The following is a 25,344-nucleotide window of genomic DNA, read 5'->3' as shown; positions in this document are numbered from 1 at the left end:
TCATAATGGAAAACAGAAATTGGCCAGCGTGTTCCAAAGGCCCTTCATACCCCCATCAAATTCAATGCCCAAACAGTATTTGGATATTGCACACATCTCTTACAACCATTTAGCTGAAAATGAGACACTTCAATAGTAAATGATTCCTGAGTGTGGAGCTGGTATTGCTCCCTTGGTGATTAGTTTCAAGGGATGGGGAAAGTACCTGCAACTCTACAGCCAAGGCTCTGGGGGCAGACCCAATTCCAGCAAAGGGAGGGGATGTTCTGACCCTATTATATTCTCTGAAGCAATATTACCTTGACCCTTGAACATCACAGGTCTGAACTGCACAGTCCACTGACACACAGATGTTTTTCACTAACTACACACTACAGTACTACATGATTCATGTTTGGTTGAATCCGACAATGCAGAACCCAGGATGCAGAGAGCCCTCCCATCAAGTTATACTTGGATTTTCGACTGGGGGATGAGGAGGTGTGAGGGTTGGCAACCCTAACCGGCGCATTGTTCAAGGGTCAACTGTATGAGCCAGTGGTGAAATTAATTAATTATAACTTCATTTTAATTTCCCCCCTATTTGAGATACAAAGTAGGTAAACAGAGAGGCTTCAAGCAAGGATTTGCTTAGGCTATACATTCTCTTTCAGCAAATCTGAGTCTACCTTACAGGAAGGTCTATCAACCATGATTGTTCTATTTTGCTGAAGAAACTCATCTGTTCACTTGAGAAGAAAAAAATAACAGCATAGCTGTATCAAGGGTGTCATGGGTCCTAATACAAAATTTTCTCAAGGATCCTTCATAACAAATGTATAGCAAAGTATATATTGGCTGTAGTTTTCTGGAGTGTAAGATTGCCCTTCATGAGAATGAAGTCTTAATGGTTTTGAGGCCATTCATAAAACTCTCAAAGAAATTTATTAAAATAAACAGATTGTGAGGAACAGAGACCAATCTGTACAGCCTATAACCTCTTCACCTAGTAACTTATTTAAAATTGTTAATCATGCGAGTTACTAAAGGAGCTTTTCAGTGTCCCAGGTTGAATGGATGTAGATCTACAAATCTGAAGCTGTTTTCTTAAGATCCTACTCCCTACCTCCCAATATCCGGCATAGTTCTTAGGACATGGGAAGTAATAAATATATGAGAGCCAGATTAATAAATTAAGAAACATTTGTTTGTGTTTGTTCAGAATTAGAAAAGTAAAATTTTACTGCCAAAATCCTCTAGTAGAATATGTCTGGGGACCCAGGATTAGCAAAACTGCATTACTGTTAGGGTTAGGGTTACTCATACTTACTTACCATAAGCCGCAGGATAGCTATTTTGGACTGTTGAAAATTATCATTTCCCCTCACCTTTCCTGATCCAGTTTGTACTATTTAGTTTGTTTGCATACTTATTCACTCCACAAATATTTGAAAATGATGTCTTGCCTGCTTTGAGTCCATCTACACAAAATTGTCCCTGAAGAATTCATTAAATTAAACCAGCTGGGGAAGAGGAGAAAGACCTTCACAGAGCTCTTTCTGGTAGGCATAATCCTCTTGCTCCTAGGAACGGTTACTATCCTTCTACTTAAGTGGGTCTCAGCATTCTGAAGTGAGTTCTTAAGTTATAAAACAAATTTGTGCAAGAGTTATCTTCTAGGTGGTTATCATTTTTACAAATTGATGAATATCATAGTATATTAATATAGGCATAATCAATGGTTTAAAAATACACTTAAATTGCATGGAAAATAAAATTAGTTAATATTAGATGAATTTGAGAAAAGACTAGAGTAAAAACTTTGAAACCGTTTTTGAGTTGCATCATAATAATACAATGGGAAATAAATAAAATTGCAAATCTCTTGAAATATACAGTTTTATTTACATTTTTATTACCAAAAAAGAATTTTGTCTTTGGGAGGAACTCTCCATGGCTGGGAGGATATTACCTTCTGGATCAAGATACTTCTAGAATGTCTTAAAAGAAATGTCTAATTGAAAATATAAAGTATTAAAAATTGGAGTAGTGAAGCTATAATCTTGTGCAGATTCCAGATATGCCAGACTGGGGAATTTCTGGAGTGGTACAGGAGAAAGAGCACAGAATTGCAATCAGAAGACTGGTTCAGTCTAGCTTGACTATTTATTAGCTTGGTGTCTGAAGCTCAGTTCCCCATCTCTAATATTTGCCTATTGCTTGTTGTTATTGTAAGATTCCAATGAAATAATGTATAATCTGTTCTGCTATAACACTTGTTTTGAAGACACAAATTTTTCCAAAGTGATTAACATATTTTAAGGGAAAAATTTGAGCATAACACAAATTTCACCTTGCTTATGCACTATGTAGTCCACAAGAAATACCAGGTGAACACAGAGAACTGCACCCAGCTGAACCAGCCACATAGGAATATGCAAAACAGACACGCACACACCTCAGACATCTGCCAGGTATCTCAGTTTACCACCTGTGTTATGAGCCACACCCATCCACATCTGGTGATATAACGTTCCCTCTGATTTCAGGTCCCTTGCCTTCTACCACTTTACAAAAATTCACAAGCAGCAACCCTTCCAACTCCCACTTCCACAAGCAAACTTAAGGTCTTTTTCAAAGAAAAGTGACATTGTAATATATACACACACATATACTTCTTACCCATTTGACATGTGTAAAACTGTGCTACCATTTTTTTAATGAGGTTTTTATCTTTTTTTTCAATGTGTCACTGACAAAGTTTCTGAGTGCTGTGCCCCAACCCCATTTTCCCATAACCTCTGTTTTTTATTGTTTTATTTTGCATAATGCAGTGACTTTTAGAAACATGTTGCATCATAACAGAAATAGCAGTATGTGAAAGTGCTTTGTAATTTGTAATATGATGTTTTGGCTACTGCTGATGCAATGAACAGAATATGTCATTTCAAGAGAAAGAAAAATATTACTTTCTTTATACCCAGAGTTAAGCTTGTCGTACAATTGTAGGAAATAAGTTTTGAGGCCCTGGAATCAGTTGTTGTATCCTTAATCTTAGCACTCCTTCAACTAGCAAGTGCTTGAGTAATAGACTTCCAAAACAGCTACTCTAAGATTATTTCAATCACACTTGATTTTTCATGTGAAAACTCCAACTCTTCCAATTCAAATATGCATTTTTTTTTCACTTATGCAACCCAATTTTAATAATTCAGGATTATTTAATAATTATTTAACAATTCATGATCTATTTTGTACTTTAGTTTTTTATTACTGTGTGACAAATTACTACAAATTAGGAGTTTAAAACACTTAAATTTATCTCTCACAATTTGCATGGGTCCATTTCCTCTGTGTGTCTGGGCACAACTTAGCTGGGTCCTCTGCCTAAGGTCTCATAGACTACAATCAAGGTATCAGCTATGGCTGAGATCTCATCTGAGGCTCAGAGTCTTCTTTCAGGCCATAATGGTTGTTGGCAGAATTCAGTTCCTTGTGGTTGTAGGACTGAGGCCCTCAGCATCTAGAGACTACTCCTCTCCACAGACAGTTCACAGCATAGATGTTTATTCTGCTGGCCTCAAAGAAGAAATAATCTTTCTGATGTCTCATTTTCTTGAAACGGTTCACCTGATTGGGTCAGTCTCACCCGGATATTCTCCCTTTTGATTAACTCACAGTCAGCTGATTAAGGACCTTAGTTACCAATGGAAAGTCTCTTTACCTTTGTCATGTAAACTAATCAAAAGAGTGATGACCCCATTATATTCAGAGATCTTGCCAACACTCAAGGAGAGGAGAGTAAGCAGGGTGCGTATACCAGGGGGCAGGTATCTTGGAGGCCATCTTAGAATCCTGCCTACCACAGTAAGTAAATTATCCAGGGTCTTCACTCCTCCTCCAAATTTTTGCACAGATATTTATTCCTGTTTGCATCCAGGGCAATAAAGGTACAGCAAGGAAATATACCCATCAATCCTCTCAAACCATGGTTCTGGTAGAAGTTTAAACACGAAAAATTCCTAACAATGTTGAATTAGGAAAGTTTGGAGAGTTGCCTATGGGTTTCAGTTATACATACATTTTTTTTGTAAGCATAACTACTGTAAAAATGTAATGCTTGAATTTTTTATCTGTCTGTGCCATTTGCATATATTTTTAAATGTTGTGTATATTTATCCAAAGATAAAGTATAAATAATGCCATAGGATACCATAGCCTCTTTTCTGAAATAAGTTTGTTCTTTGAGCCTTTTCATGAATTTTTGTTTAGTCCAGATTAATTAATTCATAATTCCTACTTCCTGATTAATATAACAAGACTTTGAAACCTAATCATTTGGGTTTTAAAATCCTAGCCCTTTCAAGCATTTAAATTCTCTTGTAAACTATATCTATGTGCCGTATAAGGTGATTTAATAAAGCAGTCTCATCTATTGGCTGCTCATTGAATTTTTTCTAATTATGTAATGAGGGAATGTTGCCTTTTTGTGCACACCCAGACCGAAAATACAGCTCAGGGTCCATACCTGTCTTATATCCTTTCTGGATGAAAAGTCTACTGTCTGCAGAGACATTATGCTATAGTCAGGGCACAGGGTGAATATGATCATTAAGTCAGGAAGATGAGGGTTATGAGTATAACTACTGTAAAGGTGGAATGCCAGAGTTGTTTTTTATCTGCCTATACTATTTGTGGACATTTTTATTCCCAAAGAGAACTGTGTAAGTAATGTCATGGGCTCCCATAGCCAACTTTATTAATTTTTCACTGTATGATCTTGGGCTAGGTTCTCACCCTCTCTGAGACTTAGTTTTCTTACCCTGCAAAATAGGGGTAATAATATCTATTTCATAAGCATGTGAGTTTTAAATGAAATATTTAATATACAGCATCTGAAGCATGGATATTCAGTACGTAGTAGTCCTCACTCCTCCCCTAGTGGCTCCTAGGAGTAGGAGTCCTGGCATTTTAAGTCCCTCTGTGATGTAAAAAAACATACTAAAAAAAAAAAAAAAACTAAGATTTACTCAATGCCATGTGCTATTCTAAATACTTTATATGTGCTAACTGATTTAATCCTCATAACAACCCTATGATGCAGGAACTAATATTATCCCTGTTTTATATATGAAGTAACTGGGGCACAGAGGAGTTAATATTATTTGCTCAAGGCTCCTGAGGTAGGAGGGGGCAGAGCCAAGTTGTTAATCTTCATGAACCCGGCAGCCTAGCTGTAGAGTCCATGCTGTTAATCATTCTACTGCTCTGCCTCTCACAAGAATGACCAAGAACACCAAATGATGGGCCAGGGTCCCCATCAGCTTTTAATAGCCAAAGATTGCTTTTGGGGTCCTCCTGCCTCTCTTTAGTTCCCATCCATGTTCCTGGCTCCTTGCTTACTGTCTCCTTTGCTGGAGATACACACATTCCCAGTGGGCTTTGCTCTAATTGAAATTGTTCACTATTAGTATGCTATTATTGCTCCTGAGGCAGCAGCTAATAAAGATCTCTGGCTTTAATTCACCCTATATTTCCTTTGCATAGATGACTCAACTCTCAAACAAAAATGTGACATCATCCTTTAGGAATCAGGGAGCTAATTATCTAATGATGGAATAACATGGGGAGGAAATTTCGGTGGGAGATTTTTCCAGCACCCTTCAATTCTTTTCACTTATTTCAAGTTCTGCCTAGCTTCCCTGACTTTTGGAATGTGAGGCCCACCCTGCCCCATGGAGAGACAGAGTTCTCAACTAGGACCAGGAAAAAGAATCCTTAACTCCTGATTACAGGAGACAGCACGAGAATTACATAAAGTAGAAAATATGCCTCCTTTCTCCAGAACAGGGGGTTTGATGGATACAGGAGAGTTGTGTATGGATGCTGAATCTGGAAGGGACCATAACTGAGGAAGGAAGTTTGGGGGACATAGAACCAGGAGTTCAGAACCAGTTCCCCACACTGACCCTCTTCTTTTGAATTGCAGACTCTTTCAAATGTCTAGTCACTAATCTCTGCTTGCTCATCCTTACAGAGATTCCAGTATTTGCAGTCAGTTCTACTAAGACATTGTGTTCAAAACTTTTAGGTCCATATAAAAGAAGAACTTACTATAATTTTTCTTTCACTTCTGAGTAATCTAGATGCCTATGCCATGTAAGGAGGTAGCCACAGTCTGAAGCAACTGAACAAGTTACATCAAACAGATTCTTTTCTTTGCTTTTTGTGGTGGCTTGAAGTAAGCTTGATAACTCCTCCATAAAAGACGACCATTAGCATCAATCTTGACCATGCCCTTCACCTTTTCTTAGTGCATCGCCCTTGCCAAACATAAACTGTGACTGAATTAAAAATATTCCCCAACCTGGGCGGGCTCCAGCATTCTGTGTAATACTTGGAATCCAGAATGGAATAAACATTTTTTGCCACCATCTTCCCTAAAGCTAGGTCTCATCTTCAACCCTGTAATCCTGAGTTTAAGAGCACTGGTGGGTTTCTGCTAGGGGTCCTTTCACACGCAGGCTTTTCCTTCTTTGGTAATGAACAAAGAGCAAGCTTGCCCTGTCTTCATTCCATCTTAAAGTAATAAGGAAACACAAGCTTTAAATGACACAATAAACCAGATAGATTTAATTGATATTTATAGGGCATTCCATCTGAAAACAGCAGATTACACTTTCTTCTCAGGTGCACACGGAACATTCTCCAGGATAGATCACATCTTGGGTCACAAATCAAGCCTCAGTAAACTTAAGAAATTTGGAATCATCTCAAGCATCTTTTCTGACCACAACACTAGGAGACTAGATATCAATTACAGGGGGAAAAAATGTAAAAACACAAACACATGGAAGCTAAACAATACACTACTAAATAACCAAGAGAACACTGAGGAAATCAAAGAGAAATCAAAAAATACCTAGAAACAAATGTCAATGAAAACACGACAATCCAAAACCTATGGGATGAAGCAATAGCAGTTCTAAGAAGGAATTTTATAGCAATACAGTCCTACTTCAAGAAACAAGAAAAATCTCAAATAAACAATCTAACCTTACACCTAAAGGAACTAGAGAAAGAAGAACAAACAAAACCCAAAGCTAGAAATCATAAAGATCAGAGCAGAAACAAATGAAATAGGAACAAAGAAAACAATAGCAAAGATCAATAAAACTAAAAGCTAGTTCGTTGAGAAGATAAACAAAATTGATAAAACTCTAGCCAGACTCATCAAGAAAAAGAGGGGGGCTTCCCTGGTGGCACAGTGGTTGAGAATCTGCCTGCCAATGCAGGGGACACGGGTTCGAGCACTTGTCTGGGAAGATCCCACATGCCGCAGAGCAAGTGGGCCCGTGAGCCACAACTACTGAGCCTGCGCGTCTGGAGCCTGTGCTCCGCAACAAGAGAGGCCGCGATAGTGAGAGGCCCGCGCACCGCGATGAAGAGTGGCCCCCACTTGCCGCAACTAGAGAAAGCCCTCACACAGAAACAAAGACCCAACACAGCCATAAATAAATAAATAAATAAATAAATAAATAAATAAATGAACGTGAATAAAAAAAAAAGGAAAAGAAAACGAAAAAGAGGGAGAGGACTCCAATCAATAAAATTAGAAATGAAAATGGAGAAGTTACAATGGACACCACAGAAATACAAATCATCCTAAGAGACTACTACAAGCACCTCTATGCCAGTAAAATGGACAACCTGGAAGAAATGGACAAATGCTTAGAAAGATATAACCTTCTAAGACTGAATCAGGAAGAAATAGAAAATATGAACAGACCAATCACAAGTAATGAAATTGAAACTGTGATTAAAAATCTTCCAACAAACAAAAGTCCAGGACCAGATGGCTTCACAGGCGAATTCTATCAAACATTTAGAGAAGAGCTAACATGCATCCTTCTCAAACTCTTCCAAAAAATTGCAGAGGAAGGAACACTCCCAAACTCATTCTACGAGGCCACCATCACCCTGATACCAAAACCAGACAAAGATACTACAAAAAAAGAAAATTACAGACCAATATCACTGATGAACATAGATGCAAAAATCCTCAACAAAATACTAGCAAACAGAATCCAACAACACATTAAAAGGATCATACACCATGATCAAGTGGGATTTATCCCAGGGATGCAAGGATTTTCAATATACGCAAATCAATCAATGTGATACACCATATTAACAAATTGAAGGATAAAAACCATAGGACCATCTCAATAGATGCAGAGAAAGCTTTTGACAAAATTCAACACCCATTTATGATAAAAACTCTCCAGAAAGTGGGCATAGAGGGAACCTACCTCAACATAATACAGGCCATATATGACAAACCCACAGCAAACATTCTCAATGGTGAAAAACTGAAAGCATTTCCTCTAAGATCAGGAACAAGACAAGGGTGTCCCCTCTCGCCACTATTATTCAACATAGTTCTGGAAGTCCTAGCCACAGCAATCAGAGAAGAAAAAGAAATAAAAGGAATACAAATTGGAAAAGAAGAAGTAAAACTGTCACTGTTTGCAGATGACATGATACTATACATAGAGAATCCTAAAGATGCCACCAGAAAACTACTAGAGCTAATCAATGAATTTGGTAAAGTTTCAGGATACAAAATTAATGCACAAAAATCTCTTGCATTCCTATACACTAACAATGAAAAATCAGAAAGAGAAATTAAGGAAACAATCCCATTCACCATTGCAACAAAAAGAATAAAATACCTAGGAATAAACCTACCTAAGGAGGCAAAAGACCTGTACTCAGAAAACTGTAAGACACTGATGAAAGAAAACAAAGATGACACAAACAGATGGAGATATATACCATGTTCTTGGATTAGAAGACTCAATATTGTGAAAATGACTATACTACCCAAAGCAATCTACAGATTCAGTGCAATCCCTATCAAATTACTAATGGCATTTTTTACAGAAATAGAACAAAAAATCTTAAAATATGTATGGAGACACAAAAGACCCTGAATAGCCAAAGCAATCTTGAGGGGAAAAAATGGAGCAGGAGGAATCAGACTCCCTGACTTCAGACTATAGTACAAAGCTACAGTAATGAAGACAATATAGTACTGGCACAAAAACAGAAATATAGATCAATGGAACAGGATAGAAAGCCCAGAGATAAACCCATGTACCTATGGTCAACTAATCTATGACAAAGGAGGCAAGAATATACAATGGAGAAAAGACAGCCTCTTCAATAAGTGGTGCTGGGAAAACTGGACAGCTACATGTAAAAGAATGATATTAGAACACTCCCTAACACCATACACAAAAATAAACTCAAAATGGATTAAAGACCTAAATGTAAGACCAGACACTGTAAAACTCTTAGAGGGAAACATAAGAAGAACACTCTTTGACATATTTCACAGCAAGCCCTTTTTTGACCCACCTCGTAGAGTAATGGAGATAAAAACAAAACTAAACAAACGGTACATAATGAAACTTAAAAGCTTTTGCACAGCAAAGGAAACTATAAACAAGATGGAAAGACAACCCTCAGAATGGGAGAAAATATTTGCAAATAGATCAATGGACAAAGGATTAATCTCCAAAATATATAAACAGCTCATGTAGCTCACTATCAAAAAAACAATCAACCCAGTCAAAAATTGGCAGAAGACCTAAATAGACATTTCTCCAAAGAAGACATACAGATGGCCAAGAGCCACATGAAAAGCTGCTTGACATAGCTAATTATTAGGGAAATGCAAATCAAAACTACAGTGAGGTATCACCTCACACCGGTTAGAATGGGCATCATCAGAAAATCTACAAACAACAAATGCTGGAGAGGTGTGGAGAAAAGGAAACCCTCTTGCACTGTTGGTGGGAATGTAAATTGATACAGCCACTATGGAGAACAGTATGGAGGTTCCTTAAGAAACTAAAAATAGAACTACAGTACAACCCAGCAATCCCACTACTGGGCACATGCCCAGAGAAAACCATAGTTCAAAAAGACACATGCACCCCAATGTTCATTGCAGCACTGTTTACAATAGTCAGGTCATGGAAGCAGCCTAAATGCCCATCGACAGATGAATGGATAAAGAAGATGTGGTACATATATACAATGGAATATTACTCAGCCATAAAAAGGAATGAAATTGGGTCATTTGTAGAGACGTGGATAGACCCAGAGACTGTCATACAGAGTGAAGTAAGTCAGAAAGAGAAAAACAGATATTGTATTTTAACGCATATATGTGGAACCTAGAAAAATGGTACAGATGAATCCGTTTGCAAGGCAGAAATAGAGGCACAGATGTAGAGAACAAATGTATGGACACCAAGGGGGGAAAGCAGGGCATGGGGTGGGTGCTGGTTGTGGTGGGATGAATTGGGAGATTGAGACTGACATATATACACTAATATGTATATAATAGATAACTAATAAGAACCTGCTGTTCAAAAAAATTTTAATTAAATTTAAAAAAAGAAAGGATAGCAATTTTAATACGATAAAATAAAATTAAAGGCATAAATTTTTTAAAAAAGCAGGTTGTTCTCAGAGTGTGAGACAGTCCTAGTGGCTGATTGCAGTGTCAGCTGGGCTGTAGGTGGCTTCCGGGGCATGGAAAAGTACAGTCCAAGATTTAAGCAGGTAGAAATACCACCAAAATCTTCAGAAAACTAAAACTTTTTATCTTTTAATATTCCAAACTCTTCTGCTCTGTTAAAGTTCTGTCAGTGACACTAAGATAATACTGATTTTCTAGGCTTTTTTATCCCTCTTATTTCAATATATATGGTTGTTGTTTAGAAGAAGGGAAGGAAGGAAAGAAGGAAGGGAGGGAGGAAGGAAGAGAAGAAAGAACTCCTGTTGCTTTCTTATCCTAAGGCTTTGATCAAAGTTTATTATTTTTTTTAACATCTTTATTGGAGTATAATTGCTTTACAATGGTGTGTTAGTTTCTGCTTTATAACAAAGTGAATCAGTTATACATATACATATATCCCCATATCCCCTCCCTCTTGCGTCTCCCTCCCACCCTCCCTATCCCACCCCTACAGGTGGTCACAAAGCACCGAGCTGATCTCCCTGTGCTATGCAGCTGCTTCCCACTAGCTATCTGTTTTACATTTGGTAGTGTATATAAGTCCATGTCACTCTCTCACTTCGTCCCAGCTTACCCTTCCCCCTCCTTGTGTCCTCAACTCAAAGTTTATTATTATGATCAGGATACAAAAGAGAATTTTCTTTTGGTCTAAGAACTGGTGCCAGGGGCCCAAAGCTGGGCAAAAGAGTTGTTAAGTGTCTCACATTACAAACAGAGCATCTACCAAATATTTTCTTTAGGGCTCACTAAGTAGCAAAACTCTTCCTACTATATCAACTCTCCTTCTCCCACAACCCAACCCACAGGCTAGTAAGGTGCCCACTGGGCAGGAAAATGCAGGCAGTGCAGTTACAGCTGATGGGTGGCTGAGGTTGCTGAGGGGGGCTGAACACGATTGAGCCCTCTCATGTAAGGGACCCCATTGTGCCTATATGTGACTATATGTGCCTTCCCAACATGTCATTGAGAGATGTCATCTAGAAGAGGTAGGAGATTGGACATAGAAGAGTTAGGAGCAGTGACTAGAGAGGAAAATGTGTTTCTGGCTTCCTCCTCACCATGGTCAGTCTCCTCAATAAACAGGTTATAGAAGTGTAAAAAAAAAACACCAAAATCTGCTGCTGTGTTCATGAAAAGTCTAATGGACCTAGTATTCACTTGAATCTTCACATCTGTTTCCATAGAGACATCATTTCTGCCTACATATTTTCTAACTCACCAGGTCTGTGGTTTCTCAAGTGCTCTGATGCCAGATTAAACAATATGATTCTTTCATAACTAGTTCCTGATCATCTTCCTATAAAAACAGCTGGTGAGTAGGTAGACAGCTCCAACTCCTACATCACATTCTTAAGGTAACTATGGATTTAAAGACTTGGGCTTATTTGGAGAAAAACAAAAACGGTGGAACAAAAGCAAGAGAATATCTCTACCCTATTTTTATGCTTTATTAGAGCACCTTGATATTCTGGATTTAATTGTAGAAGCTATCAGTTTGTATATTTTTTGGCAGAGTGACTGAGAAGCGACACAACTTAATAGTTAGGAATTTGTGTGGTCCTTGGGGTTAGCTTGCCTGATAGACTAACAGTTAAAAGTGAGTGGTTTTTAAATATATATTAATTAATTAATTAACTAATTAATTAAAATATACACTGGATTTCTAAGACTTAATACAAAATAAAAAGAATGTAAAATGTCTCATTAATAGTATTTATATTGATTACATGTTGAAATCATAATATTTTGGATATATTGGATTACATAAAATATTGAAATTAACATCATATAAAAAAGTGAGTGGTTTTAACTCAGTGCCTCAGTTTCCTCATATGAATAATAAGGCTAATAGTGGTGTTTATACTAAATGACAGAGGAATAAGTGAATTAAGACATTTAAAGTGTTTAGAACATTGCCTGGCACATAATAAAAACACAATATTAATATTGTTTTATTAGTATCATCATGGTTATCAAAATCTACAAGCAGATCTCAAAGTATATTTGAGATTTTTTGCCTCCCCTCATTTCTGAGATTCCAGAAGCAATTTAAGGCTGAGCCCACACATGGCAGGAGTTACAACAAAAGGAAGGAGACCTGTTTCTTTCCTTTTTTTTTTTATTGGGATATAGTTGGTTTGCAATGTTGTGTTAGTTTCTACTGTACAGCGAAGTGAAGTAGACCTGCTTCTGATCGCGAGTCCATGGTCTGTTGAACAGGACTGTTGCCCCTTAACTTGCTTTGCCCTTTGGCATTGCACCCAGCACAGCCCACGTACAGATGGGCCCCAGATAAATGGTTACAGGAATGAGGAGGAAGAGGGCATAAACCTCGTGAACATGCCCACCTGTGAGGCTCTACTCTTACCCTAATATGAAATCAAGTTCAAATTCATTTACCCAGGGCAGTGTTGTTGTTAGCCATGACTCCTTCACAGGCACATACTGTATCTCCTTTGCTAGTGTCTGGCACTCAATAAATATTTGTGAAATAAATGAATCAGTTAATTTCTCGAAGTGCTGGTGCTATAGGATGGAGTAAGTTACAGCTAGAAGAAACAAAGCTTCAGCTGGCAAAATCTTAAGACAAGTTAAGGAGAGATAACTTTGGTCAAAGCTCCATGATTTTGAAGGTTTGTGCTCTCTCTTTTCCTGCAACCCCATGTAGTCTGTCTTAAAGTGTTTCTACATTGTAATATGACCCAAGTTATAGGGTTTGACCTAAGCCTCAACCATGGGGCTTTGTTTGGAGGGGGTAGACAAGATGCTAATTTCTCTCCATTTCTTCAGTCATTGGAAAAAGACTTTCAACATTATTGTTTATCCCAGCTGTCTATTTATTCCCATGAAGAGATAGCATGCCAAACCCTTCAGCTGTACTGAGCGGGCTCACAGCTCAGAATGCCACTGGCAAATCAAGTTTATCAGCATATGTTTTTGACTCACATCTGCTTTAAGTAGTGTGGCGCATATTTGTGTGTGTGTGTGTCCCATCTGTATCAAGGTTTTATTTTATGTCTCATCCTTATAGAGCCCAAGGGCAAATACACATCCCTAAACAGAAATGCAAGTCCATTCACTATTCAAAGGGGATTTTGCTTTCTGTTTGCTTACCACATTTAAACATGCACACAGAATTCAAGCCAAAGTAATCCAGAGGGAGAAGGAGAGATGCAGAAAGAGGACAGGGGAGTAAAAGAGCTAGACCTGAGGCATTCATGTCAAGTTGTGATGCAAATAATGTTCAGAAACATGTGCATCAAAGTTAATCCTTCGTGTAGAGGCATCCACTTTATAATCCCGTAACTAAGCCTTTTATATGTTTCAAATTTTCCTTGCTTTCTGCACATGTTTTTAGGAAGGATTAGAAATGCACTGAGCCTCCTCAGAGAAGGCTTGGGTGAATGCAGATGCAAAGGAGCAGTCTGTGCAGGGTGATTCTGACATGACATCCTGACTGTCACACTGGGCCAGGGCGGTGAAAGTGATGTTCTTACAATGCACTCCAGCCCCGGTGCTGGGGCATGGCTGGAGCCGGTCATGACCACTCATTTGTTCCTTGTTTGATGAGCAGCTGGCTCCTGGTGGGAAACTTTGGAGATACGCACCTATTAGGAGGTATCCGCTTCTCTTCTGTAGGTTCTCTTTTTCATTTTCGCTCATGTTACGGCAAGGGGCTTTTTATGACAACAGAATATTTTACTCCGTGGGAAATCTGTTCCTTCTGCTTCTGCTTCTGCCCCCACCGGATGTTCTTATCTGCTCCTTGCGAGGGCACAGGCAATTATAGAGCAATACGTCTTCACCCACATAATTTCAGGCAAATATTGTAAAAGACGTGCAGATGGCACTGGAGAAAAACCTTCTGTCACTTCTGTCTCTTTAGTTTAAAGGAAGAGATAGCAAGTTCTTTTTCAGTAAGCACCCTAACAGTTCATTCATTTATTCAGTGAGCCAACAAATGTTTATTCAGTGTCTACTTGATGCTGGTATGCATGGGCCATACATCTGATACTTGGCACCAACACATCAACCATCCTCCATGGGAGATTTTTCATGGGCCATCTCACCCCAACACAGCACCCACCTGGCTGCTCTTCAGCCCTGCCTCATTTGCCCCCTCCTTCTCATCTCTCCCCATTTTCTCATTTTTCTCAAGCAGAAAAACTGAGTCATCTTATTGTTACTTGGGTTCAAGCCATACCCTTTGGGTCTGATCTTCTACTCCGCTCATTCACTCATTCAACCAAGATTTTTTGAGAGCCCATGATCAAAATCGTAATAAAAGTAACAATTTACCCTTATGTAGCGCTTACTTTGTGCTCTTTATATATATTATCTCCTTTAATCTTTGCAATAATCCTATAAAGAAGATATTGCTGATCCCCATTTTCAAATGAGGATATTGAAGCAGAATAAAGTAACTTGCTCAGTCACACAACTGTTATAACAGCCGTACTTTTGTCTAAAAGTAACAGAAAGCCCAACTTACAGTCACTGAAACAAACAAACATTTATTTCTCTCATATAACAATAAGCTGGGAAGTCATTTGTTCCGAGTGTTGGTTCCGTGGCTCAGCAATGTCAGGGCTAGCGTCTCTGAGAACCGCCTTACCTTTTCCCTCATGAGCGCACAATGGCTGCCCTGTATCCAAGCATCATGTCCACATTTGTGTTAAGAAGATGAGAGAAATGGTAGTGTTATCTGCTTCTGTCCCTTTCAGCAGGGAGTCAAAGCCTTCCAAGAATCCCTCGCTGCTTTTCTACTCACCTCTCATTGGCCAAGTCTATGTCATGTGGCCACCCCTAGCAGCAAGAGAGACTAGGAAAGTAAAGTGCAAGGGTTTTTTTTTTCATTTTCAAGCCTCTATAATGGAAGGCAGCAGGGCAAAAGGGATCTTGAAATGTTTGTTAGGACAGCCAATTGACAGCATATATGCAACGGGTAGTAAGTGGTTGAAGCAATGTGGGAAGCAGGAAGTCTGTGCTCCAGAGCAAGCAGCTCTAACCATCAGGCTCTAGTGCACAACAGTGGTGCTGATTATTCCATGGTCAGTAAAAGAGACATGGGCCTGCCTTCATGGACCCGGGAAACAAAGAAGCACACCAGTAAACTTAAAATTGCAAATTCCTGTATGTGCTAAGGAATAGAATAATGGGCTTTTCAAAATACTAGAAACAGCTAACACTCTCGTTATCTTCATGGACTTCAGAAGTCCGGCAGCCTAACTTGGGAAATGAAGCTCTTTATACAGAAGCCCTTCATATAGAAACCCTTCACCTTGACTTCTCTGAGGTCCTGTCCTTTCCTCTCTCTACACTCCATCCTATCTATTGTTGTTGTTTTGTTGTTATTATTCATGTGCATCATCTTTTTCTGCATTTCTAAGTTTTTGCTCCATCTTTGATTCTCCCCTCTGTTCCTCTTCTTCCTTTTCTCTTCTACGCACACATTTCTTAGCATTTTACTGGATACTCCGAGAAGAAGAGGAATTGGGCTTTATTCTTGTGAACTGAATTGTTCCTATCTTAGCTTCCAAGGAGTTCGGAAGAGATCATCACTCTTGTAAAAATCACAGTTCGAAATTTCAGACCTCAGAGAGTGTCCACCTGGCCTCCTTCACACTGTAGGGAGAAGAAACTCAAATGGGAATTGTTAGCAGACTAGTAGAGCTGCGGTCTCAGCGCCACAGATTTCCTCTGATGGCACCCATGCAGCCCCAGCCATGCAGCCTTGGGAGAGGCCAGCCCGTCCACGTGCCTTTCACATGTGGTGCCTGGCTGAAAATCACCAGCCTCATAGCCTAAAGCCTACCATCTGCTTCACAGTTAAACAGCCCACCCACAGGTTCAGATCGCGTCAACTTTCTCATTCTCCTTAGATCCTGGTGTTCTTTTTCTTTTGATACATAAAAAATCACGATATTCAATTAATGTTTGACTCAACGTCAGAATTTACTAAAATTTGATGTTGTATATAACCTTCTGCATCTCACCAAAGTATCTTTTCCCAGAATGTTTGTTATTTCTCTGAACCATCACCCCAAATTCCAATATGAAACATCTGTCACCACCACAGAGAGGCAGAGGCCCAGCTGGCTCAGCCATGGGGCACAGAAAGGCCAGGACACACTGTAACCAGATGAGCTACTTTGCTCCAAAAACAAAATTGATGATAAACCCCAGTTTGTGTACCCACAGATTTATATAAAGGTCAAGCTGCTAGTGTAACCCCTTGGCTTGTGCTCTGCAGAGTTCTCTACTCTTGTTCATTGAAAGGATGACTCCACCATGAATGCAGATGAGGTTGTGCAGTTTACCTTGTTTGCCGACTTTCACGGAAAATTTAAAGTTCCAGGTGTATATCTCAGCAACCAAATGTTTAACTCTGGCTGTGCTTCTAAGTGCAGCACTGTGCTAGTTGGTGAGTGTTTGGTGGGCAGGGACTTCTCTTCAAGTATTCAGGGACAGTTTTGTCTGATGATTAACAGTTACTATTTCGGTTATAAGCCACAAAGAGATCATGACTACTGATTTCACTTTAAGGCTTATCTCAGCAATTACGATTTAGTAATACTAAAGCATAAGGGTAGTGCAGTAAATGGAAAATCCACTAGGTGGTCCTGGTGTTCTTCTAACCATAGCAAGCAGCACCAAATACTTTACTCCATCACTTTGTATTCCAAAGGTAAAGCAAAATACGATAGTGAAAATATTTTGTTGTTGTTACTTAGTATTCATTCTAGATTATACGTAAATAGGTTATTATTTGTAGTGGTTGATCAAAGCTCCTCTAGAGTGTTGAGGATTTTTTCTCTTTTTTACATAGATACATGGATTTTAATCTTTTATACATTTTACATTTAATAGATTTTACATATAATACCTCTTTTAATATATTTCCATCTTTTAACCTTATTTTTATGTTTACTAGAACTTGTTAGCTTATTACCTATGCTTTCATGACATACATACTACCATTTTCTCACCACTCCTCTAGCAATCTCTCTCATATAAGGACACAAGCTTCCAAAGGACAGAATGTATTGTCTTATGTGCAGCTTTCCTTCAAACGCAAAGCAATACAATTCTCAGTGATTGTTTTCACTTTTATTTTCAGTAACCTTATTTAAATATGATCCAGGTTCACAAGTTCCCCATAGAATTCTTATTAGAAAATCATCCCTTATGTTTTAGAATATAATAATAAAATAAAGCTAACTTTAAAAATATGCTTAAGTCAGCCTGGTTCCAAGAATCATCTCAAATTCTTTTTTTTTTAATTGAAGTATAGTTGACGTACATCAAATTCTTAACCCTCTGTGAGATTTCCTTTTAACTCCTCCAGTTCTAGTGTCTTTCTAGTTCACAATTACTATTATCATGAAATCTCAGACGTCTTCCCCCAAAGCAGCCTGGGTAAATTCCCATGGTGCCAGACTCTAGGCAGGATTCCCAGAAGGAGAGATGACAGCTGTTCTTTCCGCATGACACTGGAAAAGTGGCACAAGGACAGGTCGCACATAGAACACCAGACAAATATCCATTTGCCCTTGAGAAGGTTCCAAAACAAAAGGCAGTGTGTGTGAACATTATCAGAGGTAGTTAGAAAAAAATCGCTATTTTTCATTTCAAGAGAAAAGAGACATGGCCCAATCTAAAATGAATACAAACTCCAAAGAACTTTGGGATTTTTTGTTTGTTTGTTTTTAATTTTTCCTGGAGTATAGTTGCTTCCAAAGAACTTTGAAATGAACTTTTTCAACAAAAGAAATTTGGGAAATTTCAGTAATAATTATATGAATACACTGAAAAGCAATCAAATATCAAAAGATTGAACAAGAATATAGTTTGTTTTTTTTTTAACATAAGGCGGGGAGCAGGACTGGGCAGAAGGAGTTCAGCTGTGACGTAGCCCCACAAAGCCTTCAACCTCAGGAGCCCTGAAGTGCATATTGCCCATCAGTGTCCCATGTCAGATTGATAGGGCTGGGTCTTTTTTTTTTGGCTGCATGGCTTGTGGGATATTAGTTCCCCGAACAGGGATTGAACCTGGGCCTCAGCAGTGAGAGCGTGGAGTCCTAACCGCTGGACCGCCAGGGAATTCCGAAGAATGTAGTTTTCTCAGATGGTAAGAATAATACACACCAAACATTTTCTAAGTGTTTGTTGGTTGCTTATTATGCCACTTCAATGTGTGAAATTTGTCACCTAGAAGAAGGTTGTAATTTTTAATATTTGGTTTTATTTTCAATAAGTTATAATTAATTATTGTTTCAGTTAATTCAAACAATGCAGAAATATATAGAATACAAAGTGAAAGGGTCTCCTTTCCATTTTCCTACTCCTTTCTACCTGCCCAATACCAGTCCCCAGAGAAAGAGGTAACTTCTGTTAAAAATAGTTTAGTACCTATCCTTCCAGTAATTTTAAAGGGCTATTAGCATATAATGATATGTGATACATTTTTGGTATATTGATGGTTATATTTTGGGGTGAAATTTTAGCATGTTTTTGTTATGATTCTTCTTAAAAATAATGTAAATATACTGTGTATATTGTTCTAGTCCTTATATTTACACACTTAATTTTTTTACCAAGGAATATGCTATTATTATATTTGCTTTCTCCAATATACATTCCTTTTTTTAAAATTAATTAATTAATTAATTTTTATTTTTGGCTGCATTGGGTCTTCATTGCTGCACGTGGGCTTTCTCCAGTTGCGGCGAGTGGGGGCCACTCTTCATTGCGGTGCGTGGGCCTCATTGCGGTGGCCCCTCCTGTTGCAGAGCATGGGCTCCAGGCACGTGGGCTTCAGTAGTTGTGGTGCACGAGCTCAGCCGCCCCGCGGCACGTGGGATCCTCCCAGACCAGGTCTTGAACCTGTGTCCCCTGCATTGGCAGGCAGATTCTTAACCACTGCACCACCAGGGAAGTCCCTACATTCCTTTTTTTTAAAAAAGTTCTCTAACTTAAAAAAGCTGCACATAATTAAAATATACAGCTTGATGAGTTTGGAGATAAGTCTACTCCCATGAACCCATAACCACAATCTGTGCCACGAACCTACTAATGACTTCCAAAAGTGATGCATTTATTATTATTATTTATTATTATATGTTATTACATGTGATATTACATTTGTTATATTATTTATTATATATTATATTATTATTTGTTATTTTGTGATAAGAACATGTTGTATGAGATCTACCTTCTTAGCAAATTTTTGAGTACACAATACAGTAGTAACTATAGGCACTATGCTGTACAGTACATCTTTAGGATTTATTAATCTTGTAAAACTGAAACTTTGTACCCTTTTATAAATACCTAGCTGTTTCCCCCTCCCCCAAGCCCTTGGCAACCACTCTGCTTCTATGAGTTTAACTATTTTAGATTCATCATGTAAGTGATATCATGCAGCATTTTTTCTTCTGTGTCTGGCTTTTTTCACTTAGCATAATGTCCTCCAGATTCACTCATGTTGTTGTAAACGGCAGGATTTCCTTCTTTTTTACAGTTATGTAATATTCTATTGTATGTATATACCATGTTTTCTTTTACCGTTCATCTGTTGATGGACATTTAGATTGCTTCTATGTCTTAGTTATTGTGAATAATGCTGCAGTTAACATGGAAGTGCTAATATCTCTTCTAGATCCTGTTTTCATTTCCTTTGGATATATATCCAGGAGTGGAGTTGCTGGATCACATGGTAGTTCTATTTTTAGTTTTTTGAGAAACCTTCATACTTTTTTGAGGCTGCGCCAATTGACAACCTCACCAACAGTATACGAGGGTCCCCTTTCTCCATGTCCTTACCAGCATTTGTTATGTGATTTTTTTTAGTAAAAGCCGTCCTAATGGGTATGAGGTGATATCTCACTGTGGTTTTGATTTGCATTTCCCTGATGATTAGGATTGTTGAGATTTTTTTCATACACCTGCTGGCCATTTGTATGTCTTCTTTGGGTAAATGTCTATTCAAGTCCTTAGCCCAGTTTTTAACCAGGTTATCTGAGTTTTGGCTATTAAGCTGTAGGAGTTCCTTATATATTTTGGAGATTAACTCTTTATTAGATACAGAGTTGGCAAATATTTTCTTCCATTTCATAGGTTGCCTTTTCATTTTGTTGATTGTTTTCTTTATTGTGCAGAAACTTTTTAGTTTGATGTAATCCCACTTGTCTATTTTTGCTTTTGTCATCTATGTTTTTGGTGTCATATCCAGAAAATCATTGCAAAAACTAAAATCATTGCCAAATCAAAATTTGATGAAGCTTTTCCCCTATATTTTCTTCCCTGTGTTTTATGGTTTCAGGTCTTATGTTTAAGTCTTTAATCCACTTTTTAAGTCTTTAAGTCTTACATTTTTTGTGTATGGTGTAAGATATGGGTCCAATTTTATTCTTTTGCATGTGGATGTCCAGTTATCCCCACACCACTTATTTACACTCTTTTCCCCATTGTGTATTCTTGACATCCTTGTCAAAGATCAGTTGACAGTTGTTTGCATGAGTTTATTTCTGGGCTGTCTATTCTGTTCCATTGGTCTCTATGTTTGTTTTTATGCCTGTACCATACTGTTTTGATTACTGTAGCTTTGTATTATATTTTGATATTAGGAAGCATGATGCCTCCAGCTGTGTTCTTCTTGCTTGAAATTGGTTTGACTACTCAGGGTCTTTTGTAGTTCCAAATGAATTTTAGGATTTTTTTCTATTTCTGTAAAAACTGTCATTGGGATTTTGATAGGGATTGTAATAAATATGTAGATTGCTTTGGGTGATTAGACATTTTAATAATATTAATTCTTCCAATATGTGAACACAGGATGTCTTTCCATTTATTTGTGTCTGCTTTAATTTCTTTCATCAGTGTTTTTTAGTTTTTAGTGTACAAAGTCTTCACTTTCTTGGTTAACTTTATTCCTAAGTATTTTAAACCTTGGAATTTATTGTAAGTGGGTTTGTTTTCTTAATTTCATTTTTGGGTAATTCATTGTTAGTGTATAGTACCTAGAAATACAACTGATTTTTGAATGTTGATTCTGTATCTTGCAACTCTGCTAAATTCATTTATTAGTTCTAATAGTTGTGTGTGGGGGGGAGTCTTTAGTATTTTCTACATATAAGATCATGTCATCTACAAATAGAGATAATTTTACTTCTCCTTTCCTGATTTGGATGCCTTTTATTTCTTTTTCTTGCCTAAATGCTATGGCTAAGACTTCCAGTACAGTGTTGAATAGAAGTGGCAAGAGTGAGCATCCTTGCCTTGCCCCACATCTTAGAGGAAAAACTTTCGGTTTTTCACCATTGAGAATGATGTTAGCTGTGAGCTTTTTATATATAGCCTTTATTGTGTTGTGGTAAGTACCTTCTAAGGGAAATCCCTAGGGTAAGTCCCTAGTTTGTTGAGACTTTTTACCATGAAAGGGTCTTGAATTTTGTCAAATGCTTTTTCTGCAGATATTGAGATGATTGTGTGATTTTTATCCTTCATTCTGTTAATGTGGTATAGCACATTGATTGATCTGAATATGTTAAACCATCCTTGCACCCAGGGATAAATCTCACTTGGTCATGGTGTATGGTTCTTTTAATGTGCTACTAAATTTGGTTTGCTGATATTTTGTTGAAGATTTTTGCATCTGTGATTATCAAGGATATTGGCCTGTAGTTGCCTGTAGTTTTCTTTTCTTGTGGTATTTTTGTCTGGCTTTGGTAACAGGGTAATACTCTCCTCATAAAAAGGAGTTCCCTCTTCTTTTATTTTTTGGAATGTTGAAGAAGGATTGGTATTTCATAATTGAAAACCAATCTTATTTCAATATAATTATAATGTAGTATTCCATTTCAAATAACATTCCTATGAATGGGGCTAAAATGAATATGTGAGACCTCCATTAGGAAGATTAAATATCATTTTGTATATAATTAGTAAAGTGTTTATTTCACAGGGCGAAGTAATAAAGTAAAATTAATGTTAATCAGATTTTTAAACAGAGTTGAAAGTATTCTATAATTCACAGCTTTATCCTGCACAATATTCATCACTTTACTTTCAGCACTTAGCCAAAGAAATGACTTTGTAATTACCAAGATATATTGTAAAGAAGAATAAAATCTTTCCTACAGCCCACTGTTTCCTTGGCATATTTTAGAAAACCACTCATGTTCATCTGTTCATAAAGAAACAAAGAACTCGAGGGTGTGGAGAAAAGGGAACCCTCTTGCACTGTTGGTAGGAATGTAAGTTGATACAGCCACTATGGAGAACAGTATGGAGATTCCTTAAAAAACTAAAAATAGAACTACCATATGACCCAGCAGTCCCACTACTGGGCATATACCCTGAGAAAACCGTAATTCAAAAAGAGACATGTACCACAATGTTCATTGCAGCACTATTTACAATAGCCAGGACATGGAAGCAACCTAAGTGTCTATTGACAGATGAGTGGATAAAGAAGATGTGGCACAGATATACAATAGAATATTACTCAGCCATAAAGAGAAATGCAGTTGAGTTATTTGTAGTGAGGTGGATGGACCTAGAGTCTGTCATACAGAGTGAAGTAAGTCAGAAAGAGAAAAACAAATACCATATGCTAACACATATATATGGAATCTAAAAAAAAAAAAAAAATGGTTCGAAGAACCTAGGGGCAGGACGGGAATAAAGACGCAGACCTACTAGAGAATGGACTTGAGGATATGGGGAAGGGGAAGGGTAAGCTGGCACAAAGTGAGAGAGTGGCATGGACATATATACACTACCACATGTAAAATAGATAGCTAGTGGGAAGCAGCCGCATAGCACAGGGAGACCAGCTCGGTGCTTTGTGACCACCTAGAGGGGTGGGATAGGGAGGGTGAGAGGGAGACGCAAGAGGGAGGGGGTATGGGGATATATGTATACATATAGCTGATTCATTTTGTTATACAGCAGAAACTAACACAACATTGTAGAGCAATTATACTCCAATAAAGATGTTTAAAAAAAATAAACAAAGAACTCATTAGATTAAGTTCCAAGCAGCAAGAAAAAGCTGTGATGGCTGATAAATATATGGATAGGTGAGTGTAAAGGAAATGCCATCAGCGTGACCTATAAAGTAGAGGGACATTTCAAAGAAACCAAATACAAAGAACCAGCCTTTTCTATTACTCGTCGATAACTCTCAAGGGTGATGACAAACAAATCCAGAGACCTCAGAAACCACGTTTCTTCCATGTTTTAAAGATGTGAGGGGAAAACAAACACATAAAAATATCTTCTTTGTACAAATACATTAGACCGAAGTCCTCAAAACAAGTCAAAGAGAGACATTCCCTCATAGCATTAAACTCAAAAAGATTTTGTAGATGAAGTAGAAACCTCAGAAACCATTTGAGGGAAGAAGGAAAAAAGACAAGAACAAGACAGACAAGGTCCTTGAGCATGGAGTTGCTATTCTAATAAAGATAAACAGACCACAAGCAAGTAAACAAATAGATGAGATGATTTCAGATAGGGATAAGCATCATAAATAAAATTAAGCAGGTTAATGGACTATGGTAGAATTGGAGCACTATTTCAGGTTGAGTCATCAAAGAAATTCTCTTTAAGGAGGATACATTTGATCTGAGTTCTGAATGATAACAAAAGAGCCAGCCTTACCAAGATTTGGAAAAAAGCATTCCAGGCAGAGGGCACAGAAAATGTAAAGGCCACGAGATAGGAACAAGCATGACATTTCGAGGAACAGAAAGAGGGTCAATATAGTTAGAGTTTGGTGAGTGTCAGGGAGATATGGGCAGGAGCCAGATCATACAGGTAGGTCTTGTCCATCCATCCTGTGATCTACCCCAGCCCATGCTCCACGACATTTGTGGCCTGATTTGTCCATGCCATCCTTCTGTCACTTCATATGCAGTGTCTTCTATTATCTTTTTACATATAAATACTCTATTTTCTCAACCAAATTTTAAGTTCTCTAACAGCTGGACTGAATGCTCTCATCCATAGATCCTACAGTGCTTTGTGTATAAGTGTGTGTGTGTGTGTGTGTGTGTGTGTGTGTGTGTGTGTGTGTATGTGTGGGAATATATACTGTCTAGATGGTACAGACTAGTGGTTTAGAATTTGAGCTCTGGAACCAAACTAGAATCAAATCATGGCTTTTATTACTTACTGGCTATGTGACTTTGGGCAAGTTAATATCCCAGTGACTTGGTTTTCTCATCAGTAAATGGGCGGACTAACTGTAGCTGCCTAATAGGGTGGTTGTGAGGATTAAATAGGTTGCCAGATTGTATAACACTTAAAACATTTAAGGATAAAGAGTACTGTGTCTGAGATGAAAACTATACCAGCAATGAACTATGAACCAGCAATTCAACACCTATGTATATAACCTGATTGAGTCTTGCATATATACACCAGGAACTTGTATAAGAATTTTCATGGCAGTATAAAACTGAAATTCCAAAGTCCATCAATAGTAAAAATAGGTAAGCTCTGTATATTCATACAAAAGAATTCCATACAGTGATGAAAATTAACAAACTAAGGTTATACACAATATAAATGAATCTCAGGAATATGATGCAGTGAAAAAAAATGCAAAAGAATATATACAAATGATTCCATTTATATTAGTTTCTTACATTCAAAAATATGCAAAACCTAACAATATATATTTAGAGAGACAAGCATATATGATAAAACTATCAAGAAAAGCAGAAGGATAATAAAAACAAAACTCAGGAGAGTAATTA

General features: G+C 37.8%; 1 protein-coding gene across 17 annotated transcripts in view; it reads left to right on the top strand.

Annotated features, from left to right (window-relative positions):
* ANKS1B (ankyrin repeat and sterile alpha motif domain containing 1B) overlaps positions 1-25,344 on the top strand; it is a 1,131,483-nt gene that overhangs the window by 877,591 nt on the left and 228,548 nt on the right. The window lies entirely within an intron of this gene.

Source organism: Balaenoptera borealis (genome assembly GCF_965194805.1).
Source record: "Balaenoptera borealis genome assembly, chromosome: 13".
In the NCBI taxonomy this organism is placed as follows: domain Eukaryota; kingdom Metazoa; phylum Chordata; class Mammalia; order Artiodactyla; family Balaenopteridae; genus Balaenoptera; species Balaenoptera borealis.
This window is presented reverse-complemented; position numbering and strand designations above follow the sequence as displayed.